The sequence below is a fragment of the Lepisosteus platostomus genome, chromosome 5 (genome assembly GCF_059453375.1).
Source record: "Lepisosteus platostomus isolate fLepPlt1 chromosome 5, fLepPlt1.hap1, whole genome shotgun sequence".
NCBI lineage: Eukaryota > Metazoa > Chordata > Actinopteri > Semionotiformes > Lepisosteidae > Lepisosteus > Lepisosteus platostomus.
The window spans coordinates 66,506,236-66,524,346 of NC_142615.1; the positions used below are offsets into that span (position 1 = coordinate 66,506,236).

At 42.1% G+C, this 18,111-nt stretch overlaps 1 protein-coding gene and 1 non-coding gene across 2 annotated transcripts in view; both read right to left on the bottom strand.

The window, feature by feature from the left end:
- The window catches only part of LOC148671543 (scavenger receptor cysteine-rich type 1 protein M130-like), a 401,186-nt gene that overhangs the window by 15,179 nt on the left and 367,896 nt on the right, over nucleotides 1-18,111 (bottom strand). The gene's annotated exons all lie outside the window — the stretch shown is intronic.
- On the bottom strand, nucleotides 10,917-10,974 carry LOC148671544 (U7 small nuclear RNA). Its single transcript, XR_015939074.1, has one exon. It is a non-coding gene; the product is annotated as a U7 small nuclear RNA (small nuclear RNA).

The following is an 18,111-nucleotide window of genomic DNA, read 5'->3' on the forward strand; positions in this document are numbered from 1 at the left end:
CTATAATCAAATTTACTCTACCCTGCGGCAGTAGCTGGTCGCCGGAAAACGACGTCGGTAGTCTTTCTATAAACTGAATGTATCGAAATTTCACAAGCAACTCAGCGTATAGAGGTTGCCAGCAGCTGTAACACCAGACTATGTTTTCGGGTTTACGAGTCATAACGGTATCACCGTTCTCCAAGAGCTGTTTTATAAAATAACTTTTACCGCAATTCGAGGGTCCGGACAAAATGCATGAAAAAGGGTGTTTTAACCTGACATCCATCGTGTTAATATCCGTAGGGCAACAATGTCAAATTTTCTTGCAGCACCCGCTTGTCGTACATCACCTTCTGGGTTTTCTTTAAGGTCCAGGTCTCAATGCGCCAATCCTTTTTAACACGCACGATCATCGGCTGTTGAATAGAAATGTGTTTAAATTCCCGGCACTCTGCATAAGGGTTAACGCCATAGTCAAAAACCAAGTCCCGCAGACTCTCAATGTTAACTTTTTCACAGATGTTCACATTGAGCGTAATGCCTTTTACCTTTAAACAGGCTTTCCCTCCAGGAGGTTTGTACCCGTACGACTTGGGTCCTGTTGATACAAACTCGGTGATGTGTTGTCCAGCAGCGATTTCGCTGTTCAGCTCACCCAAGTAGTCACCCAGCCCCGGATTCCACTCACCCTCCCGGCTCACAAAGATAATGGAATCTGTGTCGTGGTACAGACAGCAGCCTTGCAAAGCATTTAGCAGATTGTATAACTCCAAGCGGGCATAGGCGGTTTTAAAGCTAGCGATGAAAATGTTAGTGTTTGAATGGCCTGTATAGTGGTGTTTAGTGTGTTTCCACGTAACACAGGCTGTGTTTTCATCGATAAACTCACAGGCTGACACCTCATGATATGGCGTAAATAAGTACCTGAATAATTCATCGGGCTTTCTCACAATGGTGGTCTGTGGTAAATTGTCTCTTTGCCCATACTTGCCCCACAATCTGTTCAAGGCAATTTTTGAAAGCTGTCTTTTGGCCGGATTCTTTTTAATGTTGCCGGGGTCCAGCCAGACACCCTCTTTTTCATAATATTCGCTGATATATCTTTGTTGTTTCCCGACATCTGTACACCACTCTGAAAACCCCGAAGCTTCCTGTTTCCCTTTCAAATGCAGTTTGTTGTAGTTGGAAAAAAGATCGTGGGAGGCCTTTTCGAAATGTCAAATTTAGTAAATTTTACACGCTCTATACCCCAGATCTAAGGCCATCTGTAATTCCGGGGTGCACCAGACACCAGTCAAGACGCGATCTTCATCACTGTGCTCGCAGGGGGTGGTCTGTTTTGTTTCAGCACACGTACGACACAGTGTGAAAAACAGTTTTTTGTCAATTTTGGTTGGAAGAACTGGAAAGTACAAACGTCTGGGTGGGTAAACTTTCACCTTCGCTAAACCGAAATACCGTTTTAAATCTCCAACCCTGAGTGGGGTTGAACCACCAGCTCTCTGTTTAATAGCTGCACAGGGACACATTTTCACCATTCATATGTTTGTAGTTAAAGAAAATAAAATACTGGCATTTTCCTGCCAGCCGGCAGTTTTTCTTCTGAACTGACGAAGATTAATAAAGAACTTTATTTCATCTTTCGCAGGCTGTAATTTCCAGAAAAGGAAGTGAATACTTGTATTAAGCTAAATCAAGCCGACGGAGATGCACTGCAATTGTTTTTCTCCACTTTTAAGTGGAGAAAGTGGATAAGCAAGATTTGTATTTTATCTTTCGGAAGTTGTATGAATTTCTTGAAGTTCAGAAATAGCTTGTTCCAGAAAGGAAATGAACACTTGCTTCAAAGTAAATCAAGATGTACTGTATGTCTCTCTCGCTCTGTCTGCTCTTATCTGTTCACCTCTCTCCTCTTCTCTCTATCAGTCTGTGTAGAGTATCTGAAGGGAATGTAACACCACTTGGCAAAGAAGAAAAATTCTCAGAGGCAGAATAAAAAATCAATATTCTCCTGGTTCTCCTCTGTGAACTGGGCTCAGGGCTCACTGATCTGGCAGCTGTGGGCTCTGTTCCAGGTCAGAAGCAAGAAGTTTCTATTAACCCTTTCCAGGACCTCCATCCCTTCAGTATTACTGTCTTTACTGTATGTCAGCCTCCAAACATGTTTTATAAATATTTTATAACACAAGTGAGTGTGGAATTATCTTAGTATTTATGTAATAAACACCAGCAGTGACACTGTGATCAGTATATTGATTATCAGTAGCCAATGGTCTAAAGGTCATGTCTACAATAGTGACCAGTTGACCAGTCTGTAGCTCTGAGCAGTGGGACTCAGATCACACAGAAGACCTGTCTGTGTGTGATTCCACACCAGCCCTGGGATTCAGCTGCTCTCAGAAGTGTCTCACAGACAGTCTTATAAATTTACAATTAGATTAAGGCTTGTAACAGTTATACAGTTAATTTAAATCATCAGACCACCTATAGAAGTGAGAGCTGGGTGGAAATAAAACCAGTATACACATTTTAACCTCCAGAATCAGGAGTCTGATCTTCCTGGCTCTTATACTCTGAAGATTCGTGTAAAACCCTTAAAAGCGCTCATTTCAGGGACTCGTGCCTGTTCTCTGCTGCTCCACACGGGAACGCTTTGTAACGCATTAATCTGCGAGGTAAACTATTTTTTTCCTTTTTAATGAATTTCATTCCTTGTTTTGTCGCTCTCCTCCTTCTCCAACTGTTATGATTCGCTTCTCTTCACAGCCCGGTGTGTTTTCATTTAGAGATGTTATATCTGTAAGAAAAGCCACCCCAGGCCCCAGACAGGAGTCTCCTCCAGCGGAGACGCGCTCTGCTCTGTCAGAAAGAGCGCTGTGACGTCACAGACACCAGCCAGAGCGCCGGGATCAGAGAGCGAGACCGCAGGAGGTGCGCTGAGCGCACAGAGGAGTGTTATTGATCACTTATCTATCGACAACCAATTAATTCAACTGAAGAACCGTAGAATAAATGATTAACTTCACCGATTGGTGAGTACTGATTCTTTTCCAGGTCTTGACCCTGTTTTAAATATCTAGAAAACAGTCAATAAAGACTGTATCGATCAATTACCATAGTGCGTTTAATGTTAATAATGTTCAATCTGAAATTAAACAATGATTATTCATATTATTATTTAGGTAACTGTATCCTAGAGCTTAGAAAATTATATTCCAAGTTGATAAATGTATGTAAGTAACAGTTTAAATGCATTTTTTCTAGTGTTTATAAATCATAAGTATGGTAACCACGGCGATAGGCGCCACGTCACTGTGCGCGTCTAGGTGTCTCGCCTTCGTCACAAAGAACGATGTGACGTCATGGGTAGCAACTAATTCTAATACTAGTGTATTCATGTTAATATTAGAGAGTACAACTGGTAGTTTTCATGTTAGTGTTCATGTGAGTATTAATGATGATAGCGATACTGATAGTTTTAGTTTTAATGTTCATATTCATGTTAATATTAATTATAATTATAGTGTTACTGTTAGAGTATTAACAGTAGTAGTAGTGTTTGTTTTAATGATAGCTTAACTGTTATTATAAGTAGTTTGTGTCAATGTTATTGATATTGTTATATGTATGTCTTAGTGATAGTGTTACTGTTGTAATATGAGGAGTTATTTGTGTTAATGTTAGTTATCATGTATCTGTAGATACCTGTGTATGTGGTGTCTGTGCATGTGTGTCTGTAAGTGTGTGGTGTTTGTTAATGTGTAAGCATGTGGGGTCTCTGAGTGTGTGGTGTCTATAAGTGTGTCTGTGAGTATTTGTAGCGTTTCTTTGTTTCTGTGAATGCATGTCTGTGAAAGTGTTTGTATGGTGTGTGTCTGTGAGTGTGTGGTGTCTGTCAGTGTGTAGTTGTATATTTGTAAGTGTATGTGTGGGTATGTAATAATAAGAAATTATTAAGAAAGTCTTTGTCTTTTAACTTAAGCGTTCAGGATCCAAGCCCGTGTGCGGACGGTTGTGTTTCTTGAATCTCTTGTAATCATCAAAAGTCGTTGTTTAGTCCTTCAGTTTTTTCTCGAGTTGTCCAATGGATATTTTATACAATCCATACTTTTCATGCTCTTTTGAATTTTCCTTCACTTATGGAAAACGTTCAAGGTGTTCTTGTAGCTGTGCTCCACATCTAGACGAGAGCACTTGCAACAGTACAGGACACGCAGTGAGGAGTTCGTGCAGCTTTCAGCTCAGTGTGGAGTGTAGAAGGAGGACTCGCTCGCTGAATGATCTCTCAAGAAATCCCTGGTGAGATTCAACAGGTGGCTTCTTCAACAGCCACGACAAGTCTGAAGACTTTCTCTGAATTTCCTGAATATAACGTTAAATTAGTTCAAATAATTTAGTAGTTAACACAACTAAATGCTTTGGAGGTATATTTAAAACAGCAGAGCAAGGCTTCAGGCACTTCGAGTAGGCATGAAATTAATTGTGTAAACCTGGATCTGTATAATCAAGAGTTCTCTTGTTCATAATATATTTTTATATTTGTTAATTGAATATATCAATTGAGTATATCTGTTATATTTTTGAATGGGATGGGACTGTACACTGGTGGTTCCCAGGGGAAAAAGTGGGTATTGAGCCATTGGACATTCAGAGATTATATGTTGTGTGGGCGAATGTAACCGTGTGCGAAAGTAAAAAAATCCTCTTAGATGAAGTGCTACAGATGCAGCCCCTGAAAGTGTATTCGACTTACCTGTATAGTACTGCTGACACAAATGCTGCACGCTTGGGTTCGTAACACAAGAACCAACATAAATTCAACAGGGAGCTTCTGTAGCTGAAAACACAGATGAAACTGCTTGGTAGAACATCAGACTTTTAATCTGAGGGTCCAGCGTTCAAGTCCCTGTTCGGGCGGTTGTGCTTTCCTTAAATCTATTGTGAATGTCATTATAAATCGTCTTGTATCTTTCACTCATCTAGCTTTACTGTGGTTATTTTAAATGTTCATCACTTGCATTTTCTTTAGTGTTTCCTTTCACAAACCGAAAATGTTCAAGACGATCTTGTCACTGCACTCCACGGAGATAATCTAAATGAAATCACAGTAGAGTACAAGACACGCAGTGAGGAGCTCACGCAGTGAATACTCTTGAATACGACAAGAGGAAAGGCACACTACACATCTACAGAACATCACGTCCGAGTTTATATTGACATCAGAGATTGGAAGCAAAGCAGTTTTTTTTTTTAACAAAGGTTCATGGGAACCTGAATATCTTTGCGAGAAGTATTCACAATCACAAGTACGATTTGCACAGATCTACAGTCTGCAATTAAAATACGGTTTGTGCCTTTTAAAAAATACGCTATTCAAAATGTTTCTAAAACTGGAGAGATATGTTTCGGAATGCGTCTTCCTGTAAAAATAAAATATCTGCATGTATCTACGCTATACGCAAAGTCTGAAGCCTGCTCCACAGAAGAACTATATTCAGAGGGCAAAAGAATTGAATATTTCACCAAGTGAGAGGAAGCATCTTAGAAAAAGGAGGTGCAGTCACTTCTACACATCATAACACCACATAGTCAGACTAAAACTGCTGAAAAACTACTCTCAAGGGTAACCCGGCCAAGCGCTATAAGGAGCTGGATTAAAGCTCCAGTCTCTTCGGGGGCGTGAGTTGGAATCCCACTGCTGCCCAGTATCTCCTTGTTAAGAATAACGGTTTTGTTGTTGTTGCTTCCATGTGATTCAATCAGTTTCAGTAGAATTAATTTGAACAATCATATAATAATCATATTTGTTTTACTCCTCCTATATTGCAATTTGTGCACAAAGATTTAATTTATTTATTTTAAAAACGTGTTAGCCTTGATGGGAAAAACAAGTGACATGGGAGGTGCGGTGGCCATGTGGTAAGGTGTTGGTCTTGTAAACAAAAGATCACGCGTTTGAATCCCCTCCGTTCCTGTTTTGTTTACCAAGACTTTCCTTTATCTAAATCGTCAATTGTCTTGCAATGTAGAAATCTCTGTAATAACAAGAAAAGAACTGTCAGTAGTAGTTAATAATCCTTCGACAAAACAACGGGCACATTCAACACCCCAGCCTCCACTGCTTGTCAGGATGGCCGAGTGGTCTTAGGTGGCAGACTCAAGGACTCAATCATGTGTAGTGACAGTTTTATATTATTCACAACACAGATTTCCCTTCATGTTCATTAAGATGTGTAATTTGTATGTTGGTTGTATAAGAACAGTTTCTTCAAAAGTCCTGTCAATTAACAGTGGAGAGCTAGCCGACGTACGTCTTCATGAAAACTCTCTTTAAGGCGATTACAAGTGTCTTGAGCAAATCTGCAAAATTTTAAAAATAGTTTAGCTCAAGATGCAACGGGAGTATAAACGAATTCTCCCGCCCTCCATTCCAAGATAAAACTCCATGTGTGATTCTTATTTTCCTTGAAGTTAATGATGTTGGTCATTATTGGCAATTGCCCGGTGATATCAACTCAGGTACTCGGTTGTTACGTGCTATAATTCGATACATGCAAAGTATCTGTATTCCCACCAAGTCTCAAGAAGGTCAATCCCAGTGGGCAAAAGATGTAGAATAAACGTCTATTAAACACATACCTTAGACGTATAAATGTGGTCCGTAATTAGTCTAGAATGAAATTCTAATATATGTATATTGTTATACACCAATTATACATCTATGATTATATGTCCATTATACATAAATTGTTGGAGTTCTATTATACGGATAACTTTAGAGGATTATAATACATATATGGTTAAAGGTCTATTATACATCAAATATAGGTTTTATAGGCATCGAAATTAGTAAATCAAGCCAATAATTTGGTTTCGAAATTTATTCTGAAAATATACAATCATTCACTCCTGAAAAATATTGAGTTCAAATTATACATTATATACAATATTGTAATCAACATATGGCTAATCATCAAAAATAAAAAAAACACAACTAGTAAACTTCAGCTACAAATTCTTGTAACATGGCAATATATTTACAAACACAAACTAACTACGTGAACATGCTAATATTTAACTCAAAACCACATTTTGATTCAAATATAAGTTTCAAAATTTACAACTTGTATAACTCCAAGAAAATATTATTACAATGTGAAGTTAAGACGATTTTTACTGTTCACCATTTGCAAAGCCCTGTCCAATTGTCCTAACAGTTAGGACCAGCAACTTATCATTTTCAGTGTCCAGACTTCCAGGCCCACTGCCTTGCATACACATTCTTCAAATAACGCTTTGTGTGCTCCTTTATTTATTTTTCTGTTGCTGTTGGGTGGGGTTTCAGCACCACAGCTAGGAAAAATGTTATAATATTAGTACTCAGATAAATGATGATTAATCTCTTCTTGAACATAATCTAAAAAAAGAACCATTAAGGTTTACTAAGCTCAAAGCTTAATCAATGTATTAAGTTTAGCTTGCATCATAGTAATTGAGCAATAAAGTCTGTCCTAATTAAAGAGTACCCAAAGTTTGAAAGTACAACATAGAATAAGAGTACCTTTAATTGCTCTAAAAAGATTTGTGTCTCCCAGGCACCTCTTTTGTCTTTGATCTTTCTGGTTTGTGCCAGCAAAGTTGAATTCCACCATCAGTTCATTTGTCTTAAGTCTGAAAACCAAATTATGACTGAGCTTAGACATTTCTCAAGCGAGTTTTCACTCATTGTTTATTTACTCAAATATTTAGTATCAAATGTACTACTGTAATCCTTATATTTTAAGAGACAATTTAGCAGTTTTACACCTTGCAAATTCAGTGGTTAACAAGGTATCTTTAAGCTAAATTTTGTTTATATTTTAACTTGATCAAAGTAAAAATGTAATGTAAAAACATTTAAAAAATCTATAAGCAATACCTTGACAACACTGTGAACACACTCTCTCTGACATCACTGTTGCCTACTCTCCAAAGTTGGTTTATCTGGAAATAATATTATATTAGAAATAATATTAGAAGTTATTTTTACTACTGGATCTTCACTAATCAACTAGTCAGACATACCCATTACACATTTTCACATTTTAACTCCACTTTTCTGCAGTATTTGCTTAGTCCTAGAATACAAAGTGGCCATATTTCAAAGTTCAAAAGTTGTAGTAATTTTTTAGAACATGAGGCTTTTTATAAAACACTTTATTTTGGCATTAAAAGATTAGCAAGATTATACATTATAAACTAAAAATAAGAATGTATGCCAGAGATGGATCCTATTAATCAGATGTAAGCTGATATAATATAATAATGACCTATCTGTAACTTAGAATACTAGTAGTGAATATTTTCTACACCACAGAGATAATATAATATCATACCAGTAGGTTTTGATTGTCCATGTTGTCAAGGACTCACTTGTATGTACAGGACTCTTCCATTGTGCTCAGCCTCTTGAAGTAGAATTGTGAGTTCACCAGTTCTGTACACTTTCCCGCATGCCTCAGTTCATCTCTGATCTCTATCAGGAGACCCAATACCCGAAACTCTGAAATCATTCACATTTTGTATCAGCATTTGTAAGGAATTAGGTCAGGAGTTTTTAACACTATTGTTATATTAGCATTACTGTAGTGTTGCTAATGTGCTACATGCAATTTATAATCTTAAAAATGTAAAATTCCCACATTTGTAGTTGATTTTGTGTGATCTTCACCTTCACACTATTTTATATGCCATTTATTTCTTATTAACGTACTATTTTTAATCAAAATAATATTAAGACCTGTATGTATTCAAATAGTATTATCATTATTTATACTTACGCATCAAAAGACGATTGCTGAGAAAAACATGACAGTATTTAACCTAAATGGCAAACAACAAATATCAGCAATGCATTGTGGTATATAACCGGAAAAGATGCTGTGTTAGATATGTTTTCAATTTCAATTATATATGCATTTATTAATGTTATCAATATTATTACGGTTGCAATTTAACCATGGTGAGAATCCCTGCCTGTCATACAGGAGAGTGGGGTTTGATTCCTGACAGGGAGCTAAGGAGCTTTTTCTATGACCTGTTTACAATTTAAACTTTAGTGTGAGACACCTTTCTTCTACAGAAATCTATTTTTTTAAAAAGGAGATGAATTAGTTATAACAACACAAAACATCAAAGTGAAGTTGCTTTTCAGCAACTCCTTGGTTACATAGGAATTTAGTTTTTTTGACAGCAGGGTCATTTGCAAAATTAAACAAGGAATTGATTCACTCCTGTGGAATACTGTATAAAATTGAAGATGGGTTTGATATGGAAACAACTACACACATTTTAGTTTTTTTTTTCCAATTGTACTCCCATCAAAGTGACATAAGAAAAGTCGTTGTCAGAAGTGGGATATGAAAACAAGCCACCAGGGGAGACCGATGTAATAACTTCACCAGAAATATATTGAAAACAAATGGGCTGTCACTAAGGAAATTCATAGAGAAATACAGGTCCCACCATAAAACACCATAAGGAGTGCAAAACATGTTAAGTTATTTCTGTACTTCATCAGTGTTGGTAAAAGAGGGACTCAAGGACACAAAGATTCTAGTTTGGGAATCAGGCTGATAAAGGGAAGTGTGACTTTGGACACAGGGCATTGCAGAGAGGAACAAATGGCGCAACGAAACAAAACACCAAAACCCCAGATTGAACCAGAAACCTTTAGAGCATCAGTCTAAGGCTTTCTCAGCTGAGCTATTTCAACCTCTGTGTATGATCCAACCTCTGCTGTCTGCAGTAGCCTCCCAAAGTTCCAGCATGGGTGCACGAAGAGGAGTGGTAGAGTGTTACTGCAACGTCATTTAGAAGGAAAGTGATCCAGCTCAGCTCTCTGATGTTTGGTAGATACATCTTCTTCATGAGTAATGTAGGATCAACTTCTTCAGGCTCGAGGAAGGGCTTGCATTTCGGCAGCAGTAACTGACTGAGTAGTGACTTCTAGGACCTGGTCTTATCAGGTTGCTTTGCCAAGTTTGTCAGTTCTGCTGAAATGACCTGTCTCTAGGAAATTTAGGAAGCAGAAGAATGACTATCTGAAAGGTGACATGATCTGCTGGCTGTTTGACTTGATCATGAATGACACAGGAAATGCGAATTCTTGCAATAAGACAAAACAAGATCCATAAAACACTGGCAGAAGTGCAAAATGTGAGAGGATAAAAAGACACCTGTTTCTGCCCGATTTCAAACAGGGGATCTTGTGCATGTGTGATGAACGTGATAATCACAATATTACAAAAATGACAGCAGCATTGAACATGGCGAGACGTAAAGATTGTTAATTCCCTTCAAATACTCACAGTGTGTTTATTCTGCTGTATTAATTTACTGTGCTCATCCGGCAGTAAAAAACCTGTTATCTACACACTGTTCCCAGAGCTGGATAGGTGACTCCACATTCTACAGCTCTCTAGCAATAGAGGAAGTCAGACTACAGAAATGGAGAAAATCTCCTCTTCAGAATGTGGAAATATATTCCTGAGAGAAGTCCTTTCTTGAAGTTCAACACTCTCTGCAAGTCACCCATTCCCACCTTGCGCAGTGTAGTGGTTATCACATTCTCTTAACACACCAAAGGGTTTCAGTTTGAAAGCGGGCGAAAACAAGTGATCACTTTTCGCACATTTGTCACTGCTGACGTTGCTTTATGAATCTATTTTCTATACTGTGCTGATCAATTGGAAACCAAAAGGCGAAAAAGACACGTTCCCTCACCTAAGGTTGAACCTACAGAACCACATCAAATTCCAGGAATCGAAACTGCTAGAGCGTACGGAAGCACACAGCTTTATAAAGATTTCCAAGTGCAAGAGCTTTTTATTCATAAAAGACCCTATTTATGTTGTGTGAGAAATATTAATACAGAATCTTTTTTCACCAAATAAATGGGCTTCCTGACTTCAGAAAGCCATCTAAAAAAATACTAAAAGAACAAAAATTCCATTTGCTAAATGAAATGAAAACACATACCCTACCAAACCTCGAGTACAGGCCATTCAGGGTGATAATACAAAACCATTTATAATTCAACAAATAAAACCTGTCAACTGGTAATCACCACTTATCATAAAAAAATAAGTAGCAATACACAGTAGGTGACTCTTGGGTGCAAGTTAAATCCATGCAAGAAGGGGTTTAGTGTTATATTTCCAAATCAGATATGCAAATGAGAGATCTGGCCCAGCCAATCTCAAAGCTCCCTTGGTCTGGAATGGAGCTGCTCCCCTCTTCTAGTTATTCACACTGGATTTAGGTTACATATTAGCACATTTCATCTAACAGTTGCTCCAGAAACAAAAACGTAAACAAATGACCTGGAATGTGACCACACCTATGAGAATGTAGTTCAACAGATAACTTGTAAACCTTGTCATAAGATTTTTTTTGTTCTACAAAATAGACTTTATTCCGCAAAAAAAACATCTCAAAAGGAACATCTCACACATATTAACACTCCATGTAATAAAAAACAACGGCGGAACGGAGATTGATTGTCCGTTATCAATTTTTGCAAGTGGGGGCAGATTTGCACAATTAAGAGAGTCCCTCCAAACCTACCACTTGCTATTGTCCTTTAATCCCTGTATATCCCGAAGTCCTTTCCAGCGCTCCCTCGCCGTGGGGAAACCCCATCTGGCGATGTGGCGCTTCGTCCTCCTCCTGAGGTCCACCAGGATCCTCTCCTCCAGCTCCCTCGCTCCCCACTTTATGTTGTGCCGGATCAGAGTGTTCGTCGCCTTCCACAGTCCTTGTTTTGTGAGGGACAGCAGCAGCCCCCGCAGGTCCTGTGTCCCCTTGTCCAGTCCGGTGGGTGCCAGCCCCCAGCAGAATGTACTGGTGACTGAGCACCGCACCCGTTCCCAGGAGTTGCATAATGTTGTCCATTCTGCCCCACACTGCCATGGCGAAGGGGCAGCTCCAGAACACGTGCTCCTGAGTCTCCTCAACAAAACACGTGTCCCAGGGGCAATGCGGATTCCTGGAGATCGAGTGTCTGTAGAGGACCTTTCTGGTAGCCAGTCTCTTGTGTACAGCCATCCAGTTGAGGTACTTCAGTTGGTTGTCAAGTTCTTTGGGCTGTGTCCTTTCCCAGACTTGTCTGGGAACCTGCAGCCTTTCGTCAGCGACCAAATGCCCCCTCACCTCTTTGTACAGGGCTCTGTGTTTGGTGCAGAGCTCTGGCTGTCTCGTGGCCTCGTACCTCCTGCTCCACTTGACAGCGTGGATGTAGAACTCCGGTTGCCTCTCTGCCTTGGGCCCAGTGTTTGACCACTGGACCAAGTGCCTTATTGGGACGGAGAGCCACAGCCTGACAAAGTACTGGTATTTGTGGCAGATGGGCTCCCGCAGCGCCCGACAGAGGTTGCAGTAGAAGATGCAGTCGAGTTTCAGGGGGAAATATGGACATCTCGACCCCCTTCCTCGACCAGCTGACACATCCGGTTTCTCATGATGTACTCGTACGAGCTGCCCCAGACGAAGCCGAAGATCATCCCTTGCAGCGCTCGTTTGAGTCTGGCCGGCAGCGGGTACACCACCGCCAGGTAAACCAAAGCCGGCAGGATGTCTGCTTTCAACACCATCACTTTCCCTGTGTAGGACAGCGACCACGTTTTCCACAGACCCAGCATCGCATTCACCTTGGCGATCCTCTCGGTCCAGTTGATGGTCTCGTTGTCCTGGCTCTGGAAGGAAACCCCCAGTATTTTGAGAGGCTCCGTGCAGAGCTCGAGACCCTCCGGCGCCGTCGTCCTGTGCTTCCAGGGCCCGAAGAACTTCAGTTTGCTCTTTCGGCGGTTGAGCTTTGACCCCAAGGCTCTGGAGTATTGCTCCATGACCTGCAGGGCTCTCTTCAGCCCCCTGTCCGACCTCAGGAACAGCGTCGTGTCGTCGGTGTACTGGAAGATCTTCAGGGTTTCCCCTGCACCTCCCGGTATCCAGCGTCATTTCTGTGTTTCCGAGAAGGATTCCCACTCCAGAAGAGTGGGCCCCCCCTACACTCCAGCATGATTCTCCCTTCGTCCATTCCCTGGTGAATGTCCGCTTGTCGCTTTCATCCTTCAGGTGGACTTCCTGTAAGAAACAAACTGAGAAAGACTTTGAGGTCAGATCATAAAAGTCTCCCTGTCTTTTCACGGGGTCTCTCACATTTGATGTCAGAAAGGTAAGTTTCACAGTCATGATTAAGCAAATGAAAGTTTAACTTCCTCTCTGTGTACTTACAGTGGAAACTGGGGAGTCTACATCTGGGTACTGTTTAGCCTAGATGTAACTCCTCTCATTCGGGTCCTGGGGGGAATATGCTGGGCTCCCTCCAGGTCTCATTGGGGACTGAAAATTATAGATGCTGGAAAGGTCCAGCCCTACCATCAGAACCTGGCTCCAGAGTGGCTTTGAAGTAGTCCTCGTCTTCCTCGAGAATACTCTCCGCCACCGCTTCGGGAGGGCTCTTTTCTTCCCTTTCTCCAGTTGTTTCGGGGACCTCCAGTTGCTCCTGGACCTCAGGTGAGGGGGTCCCCACTTCCTGGGCTGCCTCCTCCTGTTGCCCTTGGGCCTCTGGGGAGGGGGGTTCTGCTTCCTGGGCTGCCTCCTGCTGTTGTCCTTGGACCTCAGGGGGGAGGTTTTCCATTTCCTGGGCTGCCTTCTCCAGTTGTTCCTGGGCCTCAGGGGAGGGATGTTCCGTTTCCTATAGGACGAGGAAACGGTTCTCCCTCACCACTCTTTTTTTTTCTGTCCTTCTGGTGGATCCGCCCTATTTCGCTTCTTCCGCTTTCTCTATCCCTTCTTGGTGGGAGTTATCCAGGGCCCTCCGGTCGGCCATTTTGTCCGTCATCTTGTGGCTCCACTGCGGCTGGAGGTGTGGCCTCGGCAGTTTCGGTTCTTTGCGGGGGAGGTGCGGGTTCTTTGTTCTCACCTCCCTCCCTTTGTCTTGAGACCGGTTTCTGCCGGCCGGCTTCCACGACCTGCGCAAACGAAGGTTTGCTTACCTTACATTGGCGAAGGAGGTGTCCCTCGGCGCCACATCCATCACACATCTTGGCAGCCCGGCAGTTTTTTGCCAGGTGCCCATCTTTGTTGCAGTTGTGACATCTGACAATGTCACACGCGTTTTCCTTGCGGCCGGACTGTCTGCACTTTTTGCAGAAATCCGGCATCCTGGGGTAATAAAGGTACCCCCTGTCGGATCCGATGTTGAAACGGGCCAGGGGGTGCTGGAAACCGTCGACATCCTCTGGGTCCTCTCTCAGGAGGACTCGGAACTGGCGTTTGCCGTACCAGATGCCGAGACTGTCCCTTATCTCCGTCGGTTGGCCCGCCACAGTTACATACCTCCCTAGGAACGCTGTTATCAGTTCCGTTGGCACATAGGGATTGTATGTGTGGATTGTGATGGTCATCTGGTTTATCTTCCTCATCGGCTCCGGCCTGATATCAGAGAAACCAGTGTGCTTACCTTTCTCTCTGATTAGTTTTGTTGCCTTCTCGTATGAGGAGTCCGTGACCATATAGGCCTCCATGTATTTCTCTGCCTTGTTGTCTTGAAGGCAGTAGAGATCTCCAGCCACCAATTGCAGGATCCCTCTCAGGAAGGTCACGAAGAAGGTTTTTGCAGTTGGCATCGTCTCTCCTTTTTTGGTCCAGTGGAACCGGATCAGTTTCCTCTTGTCTGCCATCTTCTCTTTTTCCTGGAACAAAGAAGAAGGGAAAAAGGGAGAGAAAGAGAGAAAGCAAAGGCCCTGTGGGGAGGAGGGTTTAGCTGCTAAAGGAGCAGCAAGGGATCCCTGGCCTTTGTCCTTGTGGGCAAAGCCCAGCTAGGTGCAGGCACAGGAGGAGGCCTTCGCTGGTCTCGAGGAGGGAGACAGGTGCTTGTGGTGAGCTACACGTACTCGGTCCCGGCTGAGAGGCAGGAGAGGCAGAGAGAGAGGAGAGCTGAAAGTGCTCTCGAGGGTCTCAAGGAGAGACTGAGTGCCACGTGCAGGCCACGTACACCCACTCTCAGCCGAGAGGCCAAGGAGGCAGAGAGAGAGAGGGAGCGGATAGCGCTTCCGAGTCTCGAGGAGAAAGCAAGCACTGCGGGCAGGCCACGAGTACCTACTCCCAGCCAAGAGGCCAAGGAGGCAGAGAGAGAGAGAAGAGAGAGAGGAGAGAAAAGCGCTGGTTCCCACCCAGCTCACCTGCTGCTTGGCCTTAACCCCCTGGGCTCAACCCAGAGCGATACCAGCTCAAGCACTCTTCGGGGTTCCGGAGGGGGAGCAAGAGAAAAGTGGAGAGGAGAGAGAGCAGAGAGAGAAAACATTGCTGTTGGATCCCACCCAGCTCAGCTGCTGCTTGGCCTTAACCCCCTAGGCTCAACCTAGAGCGATACCAGCTCAAGCACTCTTCAGGATCTTCGATCTTCGCCTAGACTTTGGAAAGACAAGAACTGCGGGCATGCCACTTGAACTTGATCTTAGCCAAAAGGCCGAGAAGCGACCTTCTGGTCTAAACACCCTGGTCTTTACCCATCATGGTCCCCTAATAACCCCCCCTCTCTGAACTAGCTTCATCACTCTGCTCTCTTCCCCACTGAGATCTGCTGTGTGCTGAGCGGACTGGGGCTGCACACTGGTGGGGCTGGGGGGATCCCCATTAACCTGTAAAGCGCTTTGAGTGGAGTGTCCAGGAAAGCCCTATAAAAATGTAAGGGATTATTATTATTAAGCAGTAAAAGATGGCAACACACTTCAGGCATGCGGAACATGAATGCTGGCCATGAATATTAATAAGCTCTGCATTCAATGACAACACCACAGAGAAAGAACACGTTTGAGCTGAAAGATTTATGTTTCACATTGAAACTGCAGGAAGTCTGATTACAGTGTAATTATGTGGCGAATGTTTTTACCACCAGGGGGGGTGTTAAAGTGTTTTTTAAAACTCTGTTCACTTTTGGACATCCACGTTGTAGGAAGTGATTTAGCTCCAGTTTGCCTTTTATTTTATTTTTGAGTAAATAAACATAGAAATTGGCCTGTCTCATTATTGTCCAGTGCTTCAGATTAAGGAGCTAGAATTGCATTAAGGAGCCTCTGAGACTCCTTATTTGATATATATGGAGCACTTGGGTGACAGCTCTGTGGCTCAGTGGTTTTGCTTGGCTACCTCGTACTGCAGGTGCCCCGGGTTCAAGTCCAGACCCAGAGTGGTGTCGGTATGGAGTTTGCATGTTCTTCTGTGTGTGTGTGTGTGTGTGTCCGTTATTGGACTAGCAAGGTACGCCTCTATCCATCCTGGATGCATGCACATGACCTAGCAAAAGACTTGAACCTTGTGCTTCCATAGGATAACAGAGTAGCTACGAACACAATGATTACACAGTACCTAGTTTGGGCGATGTCTTACACCCATGAAAGTCCCCTGCAGTTTCATCCTCAGATATTGAGCAGATATATTCCAGATTTATTCAACCCTGACAGCCTCGATCCTCTCTTGACAGCCTTGTTAGGAGCAAAGCCAATTACTGCTGCGTTTAATTACTCTGGTGACCGACACCAAGCTGCATGGTCACTATAATCCAGTATTTATTCCCTACATGCCAGCGTGATTAAGTAGCACTATAACCCTGAGTATGCACAGATATATATAGTATGTCTCCTTCAAGAAGTTCCTTGAAGTATGTTCCTTTTAAATCATTAATACTACGCATTTTTATATAGATAAAATTAAATGGTCTGAGACCCATGTTTAAAAGTTTAAAACAGATGTAAGGGCGTTATCTACAATACAGTATTTCTAAATGTAAGAACGTGAAAGCTGTGTGGACCTGATCTTTTTTTTATCTTGTTTAGTTTTTTTTTTGTCAAGTGCAATTGTATTACAGATTGTAGCCCCTGAATGTGTTATTGGTGTTATATGTTATATGTATTATTGTTTGTACTGTATTAATTTTTGTTGTTGCAATAAAAAAAAACGAAAGTCGTGCATAGCAACGGTCACTAAGGAAGTGCGGCTTAACCAGGAATTCCGGTGTCCGTGCAGTAGCGTCTGCGGCCACAAGAGGGAGACACACCCGTCCGCTCTCACAGTGGATCAGCTGTCACACTGCTCACATGGGGGTGGAGGGGATCCCCATTAACCTGTAAAGAGCTTTGAGTGGAGAGTCCACAAAAGCGCTATATAAGTGTAAGCAATTATTATTATTTATAACAAATCAAATTACTTAAGAACATATGAAAAGGTAATGATACCAATAGACAATTCAGCTTATTAGAGTTCTGTGTTTGTCCTGTACACATGTACTTACGATACATGGAATAATTTACAAAGATCCCACTGTGTCCCCCCGTGTAGAATAGATGTTCATAATCTGTTTAGTCTATTGTTAGTCTCTAAGCCGTCAACATTGAAAATCTGCCGTTTAATCATATTCCACTTACTGTAAGTCCACCTGTTCTGATCTGTGGCTTCAATGTCATCCACCATCAACCGACCAACCATTTTCATTCTCTTTAAAACTTTGAAACCCAACTTTTCAGCAGCTGGTCAGAAAGTCAAGTTACCCAGTAAGGTTTATCAAATGTTCCCTTCCAAACATACGCAAGAGAAAAAAACACCAAAGCAAACAATTCTCAAATAGTATTTCCTTGGACTTTAATAATACTACTACATTTAAATGTGATAATATATATATACATTCACTAAACAACTCTAAATGAATTTTCACTGTACTGAGACCAGACCTTCATGTTTAAGAATCACTTATAAAGAAAATATTAAAATACATATCCATATATATTGAACCTTAATATAAATGCTACGGTATTTGAAGTTTGATGTCGGTCTGTCGCCAGTGGCGTTTTGTGTAGACCAGTGTTTCACACTGCCCAGAGGAATCCTGTGCAGACTGATCTTCTGACACTCAGTCTCCCATGGGGTGGTACTGCCCTGCAGAGCAAACACATCACTGATGAACTACCCGGCTTTCAGAACACATGACGGCAAGGCTGTGCTGCTTAAGCATCTCACCGTCTTCCTCCTCATCTTTCGAGAACACCACGCCATTGTCCTCCTGGCTCCAGCACAGGCTGGTGTTTCTCAGCT